The 19,775-nt window shown below is 34.4% G+C and overlaps 1 pseudogene; it reads left to right on the top strand.

Moving 5' to 3' along the window:
* Positions 1 to 17,025: 17,025 nt before the first annotated feature.
* On the top strand, positions 17,026 to 17,940 carry LOC149192663 (UBP1-associated protein 2C pseudogene; annotated as a pseudogene).
* Positions 17,941 to 19,775: the final 1,835 nt, after the last annotated feature.

Here is a 19,775-nt window from a genome sequence, read left to right as displayed (position 1 = left end):
CCTGTTATACCTGACAATTTGAATTATTGGCATATTTTTTCACAAGATTCTCAAATTTATGATTTCATCAATGCTGAAGGAGAGTTTCAAAACTATAATATAGATACAGATTGTATAATAGATAATAACATAGATAGTGAGATAGATACAAATACTTTATATATAGGTAAACCCACCAATTTCACTAAAGTAGAAATAGATAACTTAGAATATGTAGAAGTAGAAGAAATAATGAATGATGATCCTGAAATTTTAAAACTCAAAGATAACTTTTTGCCCAAGGGATTAGTCCCATTAGAAGATTTGTTTGATTCAAATGATGTATTTAGGAAACCAAAAATGGAGCCTTTTAGAGAAAACATAGAAGAATGTAACATAGGAACTGAATGAAAACCCAGCTTATCAAAACATCCAAAGCATTACCTCTAAATGAAAAAATGAACTACCTAAATCTTTTCAAAGAGTTTCAAGATATCTTTGGCTAGAGTTAGGAAGACCTTAAGTCTTATGATACCAACATAATTCAACATAAGATACCTATCAAAGAAGATCACAAACCTTTTAAACATGAGCTTAAGAGAATTAATCCAGTTCTTATGCCACTCATTCTTGGCTTGTAGGGGCTTGACCTAGGTTAGAGGTGATTTAGCCAAACAAATACCAGTACTACTAGCCCTTTGGCAATAGTCCCCAGTGCGCGGACTGAGGTCTCACCCAAAGTAGTATGGGAGGGTGCTGGAACCAAGTTTTTGCACCCTAGAGATTTCTGATGATTTTCAGTGGTCCGTGGTTTGACCGTATGCTCATGTCGTTATGCGCACCTATCAGTACCTCGCAGCCTACAATGCTACCTTCGCGCAACCCTACTCTGGGCCCGATCAGTGTTATTACCAAATCCCTTACTATTAACCCGATATTAGTTGATCACTTATCTTATCTGTATGTGTTTAGTTATACTTAATAGTGTTCATCATTCATACAAGTGTGCACGATAAACAAAATAGTACAATCGAAAAAGATATTAGCCATATAATAACTCAAAACAAATACACAATATTTGGAATCAAACTTCTCTTTATTATCTCTTTCCCCGGTTACAGACCCAAATCTACCTTGTGCACTCAACCGCAGGGGTCCATGCACTTAGTTGTAGACTCTACTAGGCCTTTGCACACTCAGCTGCAGAGCCTCTTCCTACTACTACAACCCAAAGCACTTAGACCTTTACTCTATGCTTGCTATCTTCTAGACTCCATTTCTTGGCTACTTTCTTTCCCTTCTCTTACAACATAGAGCCTCGCTCTATTTATATAATCCCATGGTCTACGAACCATGGGTAGGCTAACACTACATTCAAAACTTAGGGCGGGCAACCCTATGACTCTTTCATACAATTTTCACTCCACATCCACAATTCGCGGAGTCTTTACAACAATAATACTCAAAACCTGGGCTCTGAGCCCCAAAACATGCTCTGGGGGGATTCCATGCCCAACAGGCCCCTAACACAAACATCATCACTTGTCCTCGAGTCACTCTATCGGTGCGACGGTCGTGGCATAGAGTCCCTCCAGCTAGTCCCAAACGGTCTGGATGTTGGCTATGCACTAAGCTTCTGCCTACTGAACCTGCTGCATCCTTGCTTTTGAACCCTTTGTTTCCAGCATGCTGTGTTGTATCTGTGCATGAATTCCTTGAATCTGGGAGAGCTTTCCTTCAATATCCACTCTGATTGTGAAGGCTTCATAAATCCATGGCTATACGGGCAATTTTATAACTACTTCGTTGTTGTGCATCGCATCCACCTACTGTTTTAAATCCTTGGCTTGCTACATCCTTGCAAACCGCTGAGTAAGGACTACTGTCTACACAATCCTTCTAATGTTGCCATATTGTTGTTGGAGTTCACATGCCTCGGTCTCCAGCCACTGGATGTTGGGGTCCTCCTACAATTTAGTGAGGACCTTAAGCACCTACTCCAACATGTTGGTACAGTCGCGAACTACACCTACAATCTCTTCCATCATTGCTGCAATAGGGTTGGCACATTGTTCTCTAACCTCTTGGGGAGTGGAAGGCTGTGCCTTCAGCCGTAGCTCGAAAATCTGGAGATTCAGCTCCATCTGCACTCTTGTTGTTTCCTCACATGTGTTATGGACTCCACTTCCCAAACAATGGATCCACACTTCTGTTGGTAGGTCCACTAAAATGGACAACTTTGGTACGTGTTGACAAGCATCATTAACTATCTGTACCAACTGTCGGTTCTACGCCACCAACTCGTCACGCTCCAAGTTAAGTTGTTCTATATTAATCTTCTGCTTGCTCAGAACTTGTATCTCGTGGCTCTCTCTAGCACGTAATTCTGTTGTTACCCATCCTGCATCCGATAAAGTGTGTCATAGTGAAGGGCAACCAAGTTAAGGCCGATGCCTTTCATCGTATTAAGCGTCACCTGATCCATTTTGTTTTCTGAGACTAGCGCTCCCTCTGGTAAGGTTGTCATATTGGCCATCTTCGTGCGTAGCATCTGTTCTACTGTTGATGTGCCTGCTGTGACATGGGTAGACAAGGTACCCTCCTGCAGGGGCCGCACCTGTAACTCCTACAGCTATGCCATTAGGGCCCCCAACACAGTATGCTACTCCGTCATAAAGTCTTGGAGCACTTCACTAGTGACATAGCAAACCATCTCGCCAATGTCATGGAGATCACCTTCAGTAAAGGTGATCAGGTCGATGGCCAGCTTTGAGGACTTGAACTTCTTTCTTAGACTAGATCTATTTGCGATGCGAGGCTGTTTGAGTTATTTAGAGCTGGTCCCTAGGGCCACGCTCTCTTCTGCAAGTTTCGTGCCCTCCGCCTCCTATCCTGCAGATGGTGCTTGGCCCTCCTCTGCCTGCACTATGGCGGCTTCTACTGTCTACACTGCTGCAGATGCTTCGGTGGCCTCCTTCTGCTCTGTGGCTACTTATGTTGCTTCACGGACTGCCCTGACCTCGGTTGCTGCTTTCTCATTACACCTTTTCTCATCCAGTTGGGTGATGTGCAGCTTGGCATCATCCTTCCTTTTCTGTGCTACCATCTTTTCCAACTTCGCCAAATCTAAGGTGCACCACTCGGGCGGCCATGTCATTAACACCATAAAGATCATATCGTCAGTGGCTATGAATGAGAGCTTTGTCCATTGCTACACTGGATCCTTTTGTGCCCTAATGTAGATGTTGTGCATGTCTGCCTTGAAGTCTGCAAAACTCTGTAGACTATTGTGCACCGTGGGGGATAGGCACGGCCTCCTATTAATCCACATTCGGATGACCGCCTCCATGAGCACCGAGAAAATCTTGGGATTGCAAATTTGTTTCACGTCCTTGGTGGCCCAAAGCAAATCGTACTTCATGGCCTCTGGTAGGTCTCGGTCGATGCTCGAGAACTGGTTATCTTCTGGTAGTTCTCCTACTACCAGCAAGATGTATAAGAGAAACCACGCAGAGTGCAAGATCTTACCCTATTCCTGGGCCTCCTGACAGTTGAGCAAAAATTATTCGTAGAGGAACTCGGCTCAGTTGAACTGGATCCCCTCCGCACACTGTTCGGCCAGTGCAACCACCAGCTCTGGTACTTCATCGGCGTGACATTTTCTCATTACTTTACCGGCTAGTAGTTGGGTGGCTATGCGCACGCCTTTATCCTTGACACTGATGATAGCGTAACCCCTCTTTTTCTTCTCAAGCTTATAATTTGTCTTCATGGCCTCTGCGAGAGCCAAATCACTGCTTTTCCCGGCTATCGTCGCGGGGTCCTTTCTCTCATAAGGAAGCTGAGAAATTCGGTGGATGAGATCTGCCGTGATGGGAATAGGCTCCTCCAGCCATAAGTACCCATCATGCACTAGGCAGAGTAGCTACGTGATGATGAAAATGGTGATGGGGACGTGGTGGAAATGTGGTATCCATAACAGATGAAACAACCTGACCTTTTCCACATCGTGTAGCCATTCTCGCAGCTCTAACGTTATCACTGGCCCCTCCATATTTTGTTTCATCAGGTTCATCGTTTCTAAGTGTAGGAACATCTCACTTTCTATGAGGTCCCAGTCTTCGAATTTTAGTGTGGGCACGCATCCTAGGAGCGAGCCCTCAAAGGTAATTCCATCGAGGAGGAGCGCGGTTTGGAGTGCACTCTTCGTTGCATCCAGATCCTTTGGTATTTTGGTTTTCCCTTTTCATGGAGGGACATACTTGAGCAATTTCACTGCAGAGTGCAACAATTGGATATCTTCCTCCATTTCCTCTTCTTCCTCTACAGCAGCAATCAGAGCCTGGAAGTCGTCTTCCTCTTCATCTGTTTCAATTGTCCTCAGCGAAAGTGAATGACCTCTCTAATAATGTAATATACAAGAGGAAACCACAGAATGGGAGGCTATAAAGCATAAGCCTATTAGGTGGGAGACATTAGAGGCCCCTTAATAATTCCTTCATCTTTAACCTTGAAAATATTGCTAAAAAGGTGAGGTTATGGTACTTCCATTCCTTAAACCACATGGGTAATATAAATATTTTTTTGTATTTAATACACTCCTAATAAATAAGGCTCATGTAATGAATATTTTGTAAAAGGTTTATAAGAATGTTTCTCCAACTAAAATTTCCTTCACGAGAATTTTACTATGAAGTTAAATAGAAACTCTATAATGAAGTGGAAGCAAAGTAATGTAATGACTTATGAACAATGTTGTAGTTGGTACTCTCCTCATCTATATGTTTCTCGCTAAAAAAACAAAAGAATATTGCTTAATCAATAAAGGTATTGCAATTTGTTGTATTAAGGTTCTATTGCATATAATAATTGTTGTTATAATATGTCAATTATACTCTATATTTTGTTATATCATATTATTTCTTTTATGTATTTTCTATTTTTCTAATAAATAACACCACATTATATAAAAGTTTAGTTATTCTTATATAATACTGGAAAAACTTTTAATATATACATTAAAATTAGTCATTACGCTTGTAATTCCAATTAACTTTCTGACCCAAAAAAAAATCTTATTTTTTTTAATGGTGATATAAAATATTATAATTCATCAACTATATTTTTTTTAAAAACACTTAACATGCCTTCATATTTCATAATTTATTTATTAAAAAAATTTATTATATGATTAGAAAAATGAGCCTCATAGATTTGAAACTAAAATGAATATGGTTTTATATATCCATGATAAATTTGAAGTATATATATATATATATAAATTTGGAATATATATAAATAGATATATAAAAAGTTCACATGTCTACCAAAATGAATTAGGTCTTTTTATTTAATCTTTACCTTATTTTAATTTTTAAATATCTCTCATATATTAATATAAAATTGATGAAGTTTATTTAATAAGAATATATATATATATATCAATATCATTGGTAAACGACATATATATTTTTAATGATATGTAAATGTAAAAGTAACATTTTATGACCATTATTCGGTACTGTGTACTCTGTATTATTTAGAGGAGCAATTTTCAAAAGAAATTTTATTTTTAAGAAAACCATGACATGCGAGGAGCAATGAAAAAGAAGTCGGTTATCCTCAGATGAATCCAATAATTTCCGCGTATTAGCATGCCTATCGCGAAGTCGGGGGTCATAACTGGGAAAAAACAGCGGAAGATTACTTTTATATGTATGAAGTCCAGGGTAATTCAGCTCCTCATCAGTCAAGTCAATTTCCTGTTGGTAGCAGTCCTGTTTCGTCAGATCACTGTCGATATTAAAATTAACTGCAACATTAGGGTAGTCTTCCTTGGGAGGGGTACATGAAGTATTACTTACTGTATTTAGATTTGTTTACTTTTTGCGATAACTATTTAATTTCTTCAGTAATTTCAAGGCGAGTGTTATGCTTGCGAGATGTTAGAGTATCTCATTTAAACATTTAAAAGTTGATTTAAAAGAGATACATTTTATAGATTTGTTTTGGCTTAATTTTAATATTGGTAGATAATTTATATTCAAATTTGTGATTCTAAAGAATATTTTTTGGATTTTGAGTAAATTGGAACAGAAAATATGTCAAAAAAACTCTCTATTTTAACTATGAATGTACTAAACAATATGTAGAATCAAAATTTTCCAACCCTAGGTTTATCTAACCCTATAATGAATACAGCACCCCTTTTTTCATGATTATGACTTGTAAAAAAGATAGATTGACATCCTTGACTTGACATGAAAGTGTAAACTTGATGCTGACCAACTTGATATGAAGGTGTAAACTTGATGCTAACTAATTTCGTATGTGCTATGAAGAATTATTCATTTGGTATGAAGAACAAAAAGATTTTGTCTTTGCAACTACAATGAAAAGAATTATTCATTTGATATGAAGAACAAAAAGGTTTTATCTTTGCAACTATAATGGAACCTTATTTCAGACCATCTAAAATAAATAAAATGTGTTTTTCATCCACTTGTATTTTTTAATCCACAATAATAGAAGAAAATAACAGAAAAATATGGATTTATTTTATGTAGATCACATAGAAAATGCCTAAGATAGACATACAATCAGAAGTAAATCAATATCAAGAAAATTAGAATGTTAATATCCAAAGAAAAAATTTGGAACAAGACTCAAATAAAGGTAATCAAAGTGAACTACTTTTAAAAATTTGCAATAGAACCTATTTATATTATGGTAAGTCATTTTCTTCCAGTCATCTTCTTTCATTCTACTCAAATTTTGCTCGCATTACATTTCACATTAATCTTCATTAATATTTGATAATTTTCCATTAGTAACCATCCATCTTATGATTTTTTACCCATTTAGATATGTACAGATAAGAAATCCTACACCATTGCTATATTTCTACATAAAAATAAGAAATTCAATTAAAAACTTCAAGTTGATGAAATTTTGGCAATCAAGCCTTCACATTTTAAGGTATACATGATAGGTGTTCTTTATTTTTTTAACTAAATGTATCAACAATTGGGACGACCTCCTACTTGGGTGAAAAAGTAACACACATCTTCATCTATTCTAAATATTATTGGAAAAGTAACTTACATCTTCATAGAATCAATGATCCTTATGCAATGTTAATTATTGGGGTCATATACATAGGCATAATTTCATGTTAGAATGAAAAGGGAGGTAAGACAAAATCAATTTGATATTCTGGATTTTCTTTTCCTTATTTTTTCTTCTATTGTGAGAAAATTCCTAAGATAGACATACAATCAAAACAAAATCAATCACAAGATAATTAGAACGTTAATATCCAAGGAAAATCATTGAAACAGACTCAAATAAAGGTAATGAAAGTGAATTACCTTTAAAAATTTGCAATAAAACCTAGTTATATTATCGCAAGTCATTTTCTTCGAATCATCTTCTTTCATTCTACTCAAATTTTGCTTCCATTACATTTCACAATAATCTTCATTCGTATTTAATAATTCACCATTAACAACCATCGATATTATCATGTTTTACCCATTTAGACACATACCGATATGAAGTCCTACACCATCCCTATATTTCTACATAAAGATTGTAAATTCAATTAAAAGCTACAAGTTGATGAAATTTTGGCAATGAACCTTTCAAATTTTAAGGAATACCGAGTTCTTTTTTTTTTAAATAAAGGAATCAACAATTGGGACGACCTCATACTTCGTTAAAAAAGGTTCCATTATGACCACTACCACTATAAACTCTAGGTGAACTACTCCTCCCCCAGCGTATGGCCATTGGTAAACTCATGGTATTTGAACTATAATATCTTAGTACATAACACTTCATTATCATAGTGATCGCCAATTGAATTGCCCCTAAGAGGCTAATATCATATGAGTATTAACCATACTCAACAAAATGAAAAATTTGCAAATAAATAGTTCCACACATCTCTTATAGTTAAGAAACTACTACATAAATGTGCAACCTTCGGACTCCATGGCACCTCTACTAGCTCCATAGCACTCAAACTATTACAACTATGAATTACTAAGGTTCTCCATCTTCCTAAGTTTGCATATAAATGTCATTTTGTATATCATAAGATTAAAATAAACATTAAAATGTAGTCTTATAATTTAAAATATAGATTGTTCCCCATGTGTTGGCCATTCCTAGGATGATAATTGTCATCAACTCATAATCAACAATACAAACTCCCACTTACACCAATGATATCAAAATAAAACCAGAACAAATGCGCGCTCAGTCCTAATCACTAAGAAGTTAAATCATGACATCGCAATAATAACGCAAATCATGGCAGCTACTACTTTTACATATTAGAAAGAAAGGAAACCTGACATGCCAATTCCTCATGGAAACTCATTACGACATCCAATAGCTCTTAACTCAATGCTATAGGGTTCCCCACGAATAATAAATTATAGAATTGTCACTAAGTTCGACACTACAAAAAAAAAATGATGATATGTCACTCTACAAAGGTTGGTATTCCTCAATTAATAGTTTCATTTTCTTCATTATGGATGAGTTACATTCTAATTATACATTACATGCTAGTTTCTGCATTTTGTTTTCGAGAAATTATAAGAAAGTGCATGACTAAGGTTTAATTGAAAAATAACCTCTTGTCGAAAAACATAAGATGTATAAGCGAATTCCACAATTGTGAAGAACCACTCAAAATAAGATACCATCTTAGTCACGCTATCAACTCGCCAATTGTCCTAAGGTAAGAAAATCATATCTATGGATAATTGCAATTTCCCCTTGTATATATTTTTAAAGCTTAGTTTCTTAACGGGCTCTAGTAACTTCTCGGTAGAATTTTATAATGGAGGTAATAATTAACTAAATCGAACTTAGTAATACCACTAGGGCATACCAAAAGCCTACGGTTGCAGATATATTTGAAAGATGGCAATACATGTACTAATTCAATAAATTAGGAAGTTACGATGATAAGGTCGCCAAATACTTATTAGGTAAATATATTTGTGACTTCTATTAGGGGAATTGATTTTTTTTAACTAAGGACATGATGAATGAACTATCTTGGATACCCAGAGGGATACCAAGGGAAAAAGAAGAAAGGAAATAAGATACCATGACAAACAAAAACTACTTCCTCGAGTATCAGGAATGGATAGACAATAAAAATGGAGTTAAAATGGATAGTCTACCTTGCTCTTAGGGAGAGACATCTTAGCACATCAAAAAATACATTTCTTGTGAAGGATGGATATGTGTAGTTTATGCTACCATTCTAGATTATTGTGTCAATTAAAGTATCAAACTAATCTATAACCCAAAAAACCACTCAATATAATTTATCTTCTTTTCCAATCCTTAAATGAAATGAGAATGAAGGTAAAAAGAAGGAAACACAAGGAATTCACTAATCATGGGCTCATTCAACCTTTATTATGACACATTAGAGAATGTGGAACGCAAATTCCCTTGGACTAATTTCAAGGACATGGGTAGAGAAAAATTATTGTGAACATAGGGGATTGTGAAGGAATTTATCATTAAGGAGAAAGAGAGAGGAAATATAACAATTCTTTGGCCATCCAAACAAGATATAAAGCAAAAGATAACACATGAGTCCTCAGATAAGGAAATTCTAGCCACTCTCATTAAATTTTGGACAACCACAAAAGCCAATAGAAGCACACTAGTGTTGCAAATAGAAGCCAAGGTATATAAAGGGGAAAGAGCTAGGCACTAAATGTCTTCTACAAGACAAGAACCATCCTCTACAATTACGGTGATAGAATATACATAATGCCTAGTAGAAAAGGACGTAGTACCACCTAAATAAGAGACCTTAAAATTTCTAGAGATAATTCATATTGCATCATTATATTGTATTTCATCCATCTGAATGTTTTAAAATTCAAAAAAGTGCATGAGTTTAACTCAAAGGACAATTTTTACCCCTAAGACAAAGATTGGAAAATTAGGGTTTGAAAACTTCTAAGAGAATAAATCAAATGATGCTTTCTCGGGGAATTTACCACTTTAGTGTGCACCTATATCCTCTATTTTATACAAAACTACCTTTCTATCAGTGCAAGAATAGACTCCTTAATTAGAGTCTCAATGAAAATGTCGTGCCAAAATTTTGTGCCACTCAGAGGTTGTTCTTACTATTTTGGCCATTATAATACAAGAGGATGGGACGTCAACCTCCATTATTTATGGAAAAAGTGCTAGGCACATGATCATGATGAAGAATACTCTAGGAGATTACATATTGTAACTTTGGTTAAGAATTGAGGGTGTAAAATATAACCACTATTATGGTATCAAGATGTTTATAAACAGACCACTTGGAAGAAAATGGGTTCCATAATTTTGGAGTGGATTTTCTTCCATAAATGAATGGATTAGTGAAGAGAGATATGAAGATCCCAGATAGAGAGGTTTTGTGCATTATATTAGCCCACAAGCCATATGCCTTAACTCTTTGTGAATATGATCATTTTTTATTTGGAGAAAGAGAGCAAAGTCGCCTCACCTTCTAGTTAGATTTTCTCCCAAAAGGGCTTCCTATGTTATATCATGTTTAAATTGTGGTTTGTGAGTTTTTATTTCATTATTCTCTATTTAATTCATAATTTTAATTTCCATGCATAGATAATAAACAATAACTTACAAATCTACAAATCTAAGGAGAAATAAAGCCTTATAATGTAAATTTCATATTTTTAAGTATAATTTATCACTTATGTTCTAATGAACCATCAGTGGAATGTCTCTGGTAATTTAGAAATCATATTTTTATTAGAGCATGTTATTTGGGTATATTGCATGTATTCTTGGGAAGACTAGATCGAATAATCCCAAGGTCATTAGATGATAGTCTTGGTGAAAGAATGTGTGAATAATTTTCCTAATCCTATAGAGGAATAATTTTCAGGACTCGAAGCACAAGTTCCATATATAAGTTGTAGGGTGAATCGCCTCATGTAATCCCTAACTGATAAGCTCTAGAAATTTTCATGTAATGAGGTTTCAAATGTAGAGTATGATCATAAGGGAGATTAGGAGAATGAGAATAAATAAAAAAGGAGCCTATTAAATGACCCAAAAATGATCAACCAAATTTCTGTGTCATGAACCATTCATAGTCACTATTAAAAGTAGAAGTGAAATCTAATATCAAGTCATACTAATGTGAGATCGATGCTCAGAAGTTAAAACACTAGTTTTAGCAATTAGAAGTTTCTTCCAGTATCCATCATATAGATTAAAAATAGGGGATTTCATTTGCACAACTAAAATTAGAGTGTCATTCATTGACCTCGTGGGAAATCCACACAAAAAAATTGAGGTTTGAGGGATATCCTACAATGACTAAGTTTGAGGACATTTTTCTTGTTGATCTAACCCAAGGGGATTTGAGCTTTGAAACTCATGCTTTACATATTACTTCATAACAAGATGATTTCCAATTGAGCTACATCCCATGGGAAAAGTCACACTTTTACCCTATTAGGTATCTAGAGGATAGATGGATCTAGTGGCACTAATGTAGGTAGGTGTAGGCGAATAGTGTACAAGAGTACACCACAAATTTCAAAAATATGGCCATAATGTTTAGTAGCACCCAAAAGAGCCTAGATGTGCTCCCCATGTATCTAGAGGGTCTAAAAAACCATATAAAAAAGAATGTGATGTTGTTTATGCCCATATTAGCGAACGAGTCATGTGTACTCACATAATATATAAAGAAGATAGGCCAAAAGAAAGGGAAGTCAAGTGGATCGAAGAAGAAGGAGCACAAGTATGCTTATAAGGAAGGGAAGAAGAACTATAAAGTGGGGAAGGTAAAAATATTGAAACCACGACACACTAGTGCAAGGATCCAAAAAATCACTACAACCATTGTAATATTGACGATCATATCGAGGAGAAGTACTAGAAGTTACATCTAGAGCTTAACTCCAAGAACAAAAACAAATATAATATGAAAAAGAATCTCATGCACATTGATTCGAGAAGCCATATTTAAAATAGATGAAACATGGATGAAAATATTATATATACATCAATACAAAGTGGGTTGAGTCTAAGTAGCCTTCAACAAGAAGAGAAATAAATGACCAAACTTTTCCACATAAAGGTATAGGTCAAGAAGGCACATATTGATTCTTTATTTAACTAAGGCTCATAGGATACTTTCATTATAACATAGGTGGTCAATAAATTGTTATTGGAATTTGGTGATCATCTGAACCAATATCCATTACAATGGGTAGATTAGGATGCAAAGTTAAAGGTAACAAAATTGCGCAAAATTTGATTTGTTGTTAGGGATATTTTTTTAATGAAGTAGAACGAGAGGTAGTTCCCCTTGATGTATGTGGATTGTTGTTTAGAAGTACCTACAACTAAGTTAAAGATGGAAAATTTTTCACCATTAATGTGGAAAAAGGAAGGTAAAAAAAAAATTCTACTAAGTGCCAACCAAGAAAAGAAATTTATCAGTTCTATTAAGCATTGTGTTTTATTGTTTTTAAGAGAGAATTACTCTGTATAAGAGTCAATAAGAGTAAAGGCATCCCTAGAGGGGTGTACTGTGGAATGAAAAAAACAAATAGAAGAGTTTCAATAAGAATACATGGATGCCTTCCACGAGCCTAAAGGGTTACCACCCAAGAGGGAAGGAGAGAAAATGATTTAACTAGTGTTAGAATCCCCATTGCAAAACTTTGGGCTATAAAAGTATTCGATTATAGAAGAAGGTAAGGTGAACAAATAGTTGTAGAAGCTACTAGAACATGGATTCAATTGATTAAGTACATCGCCATGTGGGTCACCCATCATCATTGCGCCAAAGGAAGATGGAACTTGGAGAATGTTTATAGAATACAAGGCTTTGAACTTCATTATATGAAAGAACATGATCCCCCCACCCATAATAGGTTATATATTGGATCAAGCATAAGAAGAAGACACATAGATGACTGCCCTCAAAACTCTATCATATGCAATGAAGCACCTACAATTATGAGGCTAATGAAATATTTTTCCATTTTATTGATTTATTTGTTACTTCCTATTTGGATAATATACTAGTACGTCATGCTAATTGAGAGGAACACACCTCAAATTTGATGCAGGAGTTGGAGATATTAGAGAACCATCAACTGCATATAAATCTCAAGAAGTGTGACTTTGCATAATAGTATTTGGTGGATCTATGTTACGGGATCCAAGAATGATCAAAATAGAACAAAGAATTTATTTAAATTGAGAGATAGAACATGGTCATAATGAAACATGGAATGGCTATAGCGTCACGGTAATAAGATCAATGATCTACAATATGTTCCTTTTTATGTATTTGAAATGGTGGAAGATAATGCCTATAGACTCAATTTATTCCTATACATGTGCATTTACTCAATAGTGAATGAAGAAAATATGAAAATATATGACTCTCCATGTTTGATTAGGAACGATAGCAGGTCTTACCTTACATAGAGTGCTTTCATATATAAGCCTAGGAATAACTAACAGATGATATAATGTTACCAAAGAAGTCCTAAACTATATTAATGGGGAAACTTGATCATTGGTGATTGGGTTAAAAAGGACAGCTTCTATGTAAAGAAAAATGATACTCCTAGCAGAATATGGAGGAATTATTTCCTCGCATCATTTAGTAAAATATTTTGGGGACCAAAACACTCCCAAAATGTAGATGTATAAAGAAGATGAAATCATTATATTATTTTGTATCCATCTTGATGCATCTAAAGTGGTAGAATTAGAGAAACCATCTCATAGGAACATTTTAATTGGTGGGTCCAATGTTGGAGAATTGGATTTTAAAACCTTATGAAGGAATTTTGTGACATTAAATGATATATTTTTTTATCCAAAAAATACCACTTCTCTTATATGTCATGGTGTAGACATGCACTTAGAGTAATCTCGAGTAGTGCAAGAAGGACATCAATCGGAGTTCATATGCAAAATTTATGCCTCCTCAAATTTGACCTTCTTGTTTAATCACGATGGTTCAAGGGGATACCACAAGAACTCCTGTTACTCAAGGAAAATTGGCTAACAATGTATGGACTATGAAAAAGACTCCATCGTGGTATTTTTTTTTAACTCTAGTCAATATTTTAAGGAATGAAATAAGGCCCTTATGTGGCTACTAGGTTATGTTAAAATCTAGCGCATGAATTGGATTAAGGGTTATATTCTCTACATTTTTATATTCCTCTATAGTAAATCATAAAAATTAGTGGTGTGGGAAAGAGAGCATAATAAAGTGAGTTAGTGTTATGTACCAACCTAATAGGTCACAAGTCTTTGGTAACTTCATAAAGTGTGCCTTATTCTTTGGACTTGCATCATTTCCATACCTAACCAAATAGAAAAGACCACCCTCACCTTCTAGCTATGGTTTATCTGCTAAGGGTTCCCAAAAGAAAATGATTGTCTTGATAGTGGTTGGTGGATGTATTTATTTGTTTCTCTGTATTTTACACATTTTATGTATTTCATGAATAAGAAGAAAATTAGTATTTAAAAAATATGGAATCTAGAAATATTTAACCCTCATGGACTAGATTTTAGTCTATTTTATCATATCTATCATGATAAACTAACTAGTGGAATATTCATGGGTATTTCTAGATTAGGTATAGTTAAAGCTTAAGGAAAACTCAAATGTTTACGTGTTACAATATCCATATGGATTGGACTTTTTATGGATTTTATTATGGGTTACCCGAATTTGGTAATATAATCATGGTTACAGTTGATAACCCTTCCAAGTATTATCCTTATGTCCTCTCTCAAACACTTTCGAAACCATTACAACTACATAAGTATTTAACACTCAATTTTGATGTATTGCCACACCACATTCACTTGTAATTTATAGAAAGATTTGTTTTAGCTCTCAAGAACTCAATTGAAACTCACCATGACATATCATCATGATGGTAATACAAAATATGCCAACATGTGTGTATTTGAGGTTCATTAATTTGTAAAGAAAATCCCAATCAATATAGAATCTACCTCAACTATAACAATACTATATTATAAATCATCATGGCATCACTTCAATACATTGCTTTGATATTGTCTATGGCCAAAGGACTCTATCATTACTACCCCATTTGTTGGGAATATAAAAGAAGTAAGAGGTCAAAAAGACCCTCATAAGTTTGGATGATATTGTCTTCCCTCCCATGAAAAATTAGGCGATGGGTGAAAATATGATGAAGTAGTAGGTCTATCATCATCATTTTTGGTGTCATTGTTATGAAAGGTATCACATGTTCCTCATTATGCAAACTTACAAGATGACTTAGCTAAATGAAATCTCCGTTAAAAGTCATCTTCTAAGTTTTATGGCTCATATAAGTTCGTCAAACATATTGGGCAAGTGGCCTAAACTTTACAACTTTCTCAAAAATTAAAATTCATTAATTAATTTATGTCACCTACTCAAAATAAATTGTTATTTCTAATTACTATACCAAAAATTTCCTTCCAAACTAGATGAGGAAGTTTGCTTTTGGTTATAGCTAAAGAAAGTCCTCAACAAAAGAGAATGATGTCTCTAATAATATAGTATACAAGAGGAAACCACAAAATGGGAGGCTATAGAGCATGAGGGTATCAGATGGGAGGCATTAGAGGTCCTTTAATGATTCCTTCATCTTTAACCTTGAAAATATTGTTATAAAGGTAAGGTTATGTTACTACCATTCTTTAAACCACATAGGTAATAGAAATATTTCTTTGTATTTAATACATGCCTAATTAAAAAGACACATGTAATGAATATTTTGTAAAAGGTTTATAAGAATGTTTCCCCAACTAAAAAATTACTTCACTGGAAACTATATAACGAAATAGAAGCAAAGAAATATCATGAAGTATAAACCATGTTGTAATTGGTGCTCTCCTCATTTATATGTTCCCCCTAAAAGAAAGAAGAGAATATTGCTTCATCAATAAAGATATGACAATTTATGGTATTGAAGTTCTCTTACATATAATAATTATTGTTATAATATGTCAATTATACTCTAAATTTTGTTATATGATATTGTTTCTTTTATAATTTTTTTATTTTTCTCATAAATAACACCATATTATATGAATGCTTGCATACTCTTAGTTGATAGGGAAAAAATTCAAAACACTTGTAACTCCAATTAGCTTTATAACCAAAAATAAAAATTGTAATTCATTTATTTTTTCAAAAATAAAAATTTCATAATTTATTTTTATATAGATAGTAATTCATGAACTATTTTTTTTCAAAACACTTAACATGCTTTCATATCTCATAATTTATTTATTACTCTAAAGAGGTCACATAGGATAGATTTGAAATTAAGATTAATATTTTTTTATATATCCATAAGAGATTTGAAGCTTATATATATAAATATATGAAAAGGATACACATGTCAACCAAAAGGAGTTACATTTTTTTTAATCTTTACTTTGTTTTAATTTTTAAATATCTCTCATATATTAATATAAAATTGGATTTAGTTAAAATGAATATATATATATATATATATATATATATATAATTGGTAAACTATATATATATTTAATGTAAATGTAAGAATAACATTGGATGAAAATTATTTACTACTCACTCTTGATTATTTAGTGGAGCAATTTTCAAAATCAATTTGATTCGGAAGAAAACCTTGACATGCCAGGAACAGTGAAGAAGAAGTCGGCTTTTGCGGCACAAAGAGTGAAATAATTAAGATGATTTAAATGAGATATGCGTCGGTTTCGTTTGTTCAAAGGAATCTAGTTTCACACCATTCCCTTCAGTGTGTATATCTATGCCATGCAAGAGTGTGTTCATCATATGGACAACAACCATTCAAGTTTTCTGGATTTATAATACTATTTCAGAAGCTGGAACTCTGGATACACTAGGGAGGGTATTTTCTGGAAAAATCTCGTAGTCAGTGGATTGTTCTTGACCCGTCAATAGAGAACCATTTGAAAATAATGGAATCAGAAGAGCAAGGAATGGAGTTGTCTTCAAGAAACCGAGAGGTGGAAGAGAACGGCGTTGAGGATTTGACAGTGGAAGACACACGAAACATTCTAAATGTCTTAGACCGTGAGCAATTGATCGAACTTCTGCAGGAGGCAGCGACTCAACATCGGTATATTCGGGATCAGGTGCGCTCGTTCGCCGTAAAAAACACTCTGCTCAGAAAACTATTTGTGCGTGGTCTAGGCTTGGAGACAAACGACCAGTCCCTCGCTGCCGTATTCTCCTCTTTCGGTGAATTGGATGAAAGCCACGTGATCACGGATAAGAGAACAGGGAAGAGTAAGGGATACGGATTTGTCATATTCAAGCAGGTTGACGGCGCCCTGAACGCCCTGAAGGAGCCCAGCAAAAGAATCGACGGCCACATGGTCGTGTGCCAATTTGCCCTCGCTGGCTTCCAACCTTCGCAGCCGCAGGGCGACCTGTGTGCACGAAAAATTTACGTGGGCAATGTTCCAGAAAGCATGGATGCCGGTACTCTTCTCAACTTGTTTTCGCAGTATGGTGAAATCGAAGAGGGGCCGATAGGGTTTGATAAGCAGACTGGCAGGTCGAGGAGATACGCCTTCTTTATTTTCAAGACTGTGGAGGCAGCCAAACGTGCGCTAGAGGAGCCCATTAAGACGACAAACGATGGCCATCAGTTGGATTGCAGAGTGGCCAGTGAGAGACGGTTGCCCACGCCGAATTCGCCTACTACTTCCAATGCGTTCGACATCCATCAAGTGAATAAAAAAGAATCGCATATTGGAGTTTTCCCCGGGCTTGTTATTGGAAGTCATGTCTTAAATCATTATGGAAATCATGTTACCCATGATTATATAAGTTATCCTGAGATGAATCCAATAATTTCCATGCATTAGTATGGCTATCCCGAAGTTGGGGTTTATAACTGGGAACAACCAGCGGTAGCATACCCTTATATGTATGTAGTCCAGGGTAGTTCGGCTCCTGGTCAGTCAAGTGAATTTGGGGTTTATAACTGGGAACAACCAGCGGGGTTTATAACTGGGGTTTATAATTTATTTTAGCCCATTTTAATATTTGTGTTTTAAAATGGTTTTTAATTTTTGGAATCACTTTGTAGAATTTTTTTGTGAAGAATTTTTTTTTATTATTATGAGTAAAATAGATCAAAAAATATATCAGAAAAGTTTTCATCTTAATTACAAATATACCAAACAATAAGAAAAATTAAATTTTTGGGCATGTTAACCCATGCTTAACTCTTAAGCAAAGTGTACATCCATCACCATAGAAGCTTTTTGGTTTGTTACATGACCTACACTAAAATATCCATTAACCAATACTTTATTCTTAATTTTGTCCAAAAATAATTTAATCAAATTTTTTATTTTTAACCAATCTAAATTCACATAGTTTATTGCCTCCCACAAATCACGTATTTATTTTGCCTGTTATAAGATCACGAATATGAAAACAACACATATTTAACTTGGTTAGTCGTCGTCGACTTTAACGATCAAGCTCAGAGGACAATGGTGTTATGCACATCGAATAAAAGCAGTGTACATCATTTACATACTATACTAACATTTTAGAACTAGGTATCCTTATTGAATACCCTCTATCATATTAGAATCCATTACGAATTATTATATTATTATTCCAAATTTAATCTAGCTAAAAGAATCTAATATTTTACCTTCTACAGTAATATTTTTTATTATAAGTACACCATCTTCCTTTAATTATAATAACCAACGTAAACGAGAAACATAATATTACTATCTTTAAGCCCTCAGTTTCTATTTAAAATTATACGTAACATAAGGTTGATACGAATAATACTCACCAAAGTGTAAATATATATAAAAAAGTTTTTCAATCATGTTGGAGCAGTGTTTCCAGTGTAAGTTTTGGAGCATTGCACAGAAGCGTACGGTGCAAAAGGGTCGGCCAAAGGGTCGGCCAATGGTTCTTGCTCAAAAAAAGGCAAATTTGTTAGGCTTACTTTGTAGGATTTTTTTATGGAACATTTATTGCGTATGGTAAAATGGGGCAATGGGGTTTTGGGGGGCGGCTTGCACCTAAATGTAAGTTTAGAAATAGCTTAATACAGTGAAGGAAAAAAAATATATATAGATGGGTATATTTATTAGTATAAATGTGTATATTTTGAGTTGTTATATCGCTTTGTTGTGTCGATCTATTAAGATGGCGAGCCTTCACATTTTGAATGCAATAATGATTTTAAAGTGATAATAAAAACATTTATTTTGGGCTTAATTTATGTCTTTTGTACATTTTGTGAAATATATGTTTTCTTTGTTATGATTATGTTGATTCTTCCAATTTTCTGTTGTTCCTTATAAGGTGTTTTGGTTGAAACTTCACGCTGTCATAGTTGTTGTTGATAGGGCTAGTCTCTGAGGGATTTTTTTGGCTAATCAGTATGAACTTGGATCTAATGCCAAAAAAAATTCCTCTTCTAGATGTTAGAATTGATTTCATCAATCTTTCTATTTCATAAGTTATCTAAATTAAGTTTTTATAATCTATATTGTATCATCATATCATTTTCCAATTATATTAGTACTTCTAAAGTAGTGAAAATGGAGGTATTAACTCCCAGGACCAATTTTATCAATAGGTCGTAGTTTGATGAATTGAGATTTAAAACCTTTTAGAAGACGCTTTGAACATCAAAAAACATTTTAGGGCGGTAGAAGTTGGG

Source organism: Pinus tabuliformis, chromosome 2_2 (assembly GCF_031772625.1).
Source record: "Pinus tabuliformis cultivar Carrire ecotype Pingquan chromosome 2_2, CPIR1, whole genome shotgun sequence".
Lineage (NCBI taxonomy): Eukaryota > Viridiplantae > Streptophyta > Pinopsida > Pinales > Pinaceae > Pinus > Pinus tabuliformis.
This window is presented reverse-complemented; position numbering and strand designations above follow the sequence as displayed.